The following is a 1,475-nucleotide window of genomic DNA, read 5'->3' as shown; positions in this document are numbered from 1 at the left end:
GTATATCTTGTAAGAGCAGTGTTCTCTAGGACACCAGTCTAGAAAAATACAGTCAAAAACCCTCCCCAGGACTTACTCATACCTCCAAAACTTGCCTTGGAAGTATCAGCCAACTTGATATAAAATGATGTCAGATCATTTGACCTCAAGACCTTACTCTCTAAATTATCAAGGAGAAAATGTATTGATTTGAGGAACATTTTGTTTTTTATTGGGTTTATTGGATTGAGAATTTTTGTTTTTTATTTTTCAGGCAACAGAGACTCTGTCTATATGCTTCCCAAAATTCTATGATTTTATAAAATTCCATCAGGACCAAGGATTTTCAAAAACTTTTCCACCCTAAAACAGTGGGTAAACTGCATACATCATTATTAGAGTGTAATTTCCAAAGGGTAGATAAATACCACCACCACCATTTCCTGCCAGGAAGGGGGTAGGCATTATTGGAATAGCTAAGGAGCTGGAGCTTTATTTTTTTTAAAAAAACTCAAGTGATTCTGCTATAGTCCCCAATTGTCACATAGGAGCAGGTGGGTATGGTCCCTGTGCTCTAGTTAATAATCATTGATGTTTGCTGATTCATTTTCCTTTCTTCAACAAGTCAATGACTACCGGAGAATTTCTGCTGCAACAGAATTTGAATATACAATTTGAAAGCTGAGAAATATAAAGTATATATTTTCTGGTACTAGATGAATTTATTTTCAAGTAAATAGGTTACAACCAATAGATAGTTAGGTAGTTCGGTTTGGGGGTGGGTTTTTTTGTTTGTTTGTTTGTTTGTGGTTTTGGTATGTTTATATTATGAAGTTGCAGCCTGTTAAAATTTGTGGTGATTGGAATTCCAAAAGCCTGGGAAACATAAAATAACTACATTGTAAGACAGCAGTAGAAATAACCACTCACATTGTCATCCAAGGTGAGAAACAATTTATTCAAAGTACTAAAAATGGATGCTGATTTTGTTCGTTTTTATCATGAGTATAATACACTTGGTGGAAGGTAGGAAGTTTTTAAATAAGTGGGCTAATAAACTTTTCATAGTTAATCAGGCTATTATAATGCAATCTTTGCTATGTATTTCAAATCCCATAACTTCTTTATTTCTTAATTTCAGAACGCTGGTAACATTATGGAGCTGAGAGTTTTCCTCTGCTACTAAATCCCCAGAGTTGCGGCCTCAAACTAGATCAGTTTCCTTTACCTCACTGCAAAGTACAAATTACTAATCAATAGAAAAAAATCCCAGTTGTATAATCTTTCTACATTAGCATCTCTGGCTGTATACTGGGTTTAGTAGTCTGAACAAGATTTTTCGTAATGCTACATTTTTCCTAGACATTTACATCAGAAACAAGTCCCCAGGCAATATTTGGGATAATAGATGAGAGTGTCGAGATGAGGGATTATCTAGATCTTTCCCTGCTCCCCTCAATCAAAATGCAATTAATAATGAACACTATGTCTGATAA

The sequence above is a fragment of the Myotis brandtii genome, unplaced genomic scaffold (assembly GCF_000412655.1).
Source record: "Myotis brandtii unplaced genomic scaffold, ASM41265v1 scaffold365, whole genome shotgun sequence".
Lineage (NCBI taxonomy): Eukaryota > Metazoa > Chordata > Mammalia > Chiroptera > Vespertilionidae > Myotis > Myotis brandtii.
The sequence above is the reverse complement of the archived record's forward strand: the minus strand, read 5'-3'. Positions refer to the sequence as shown.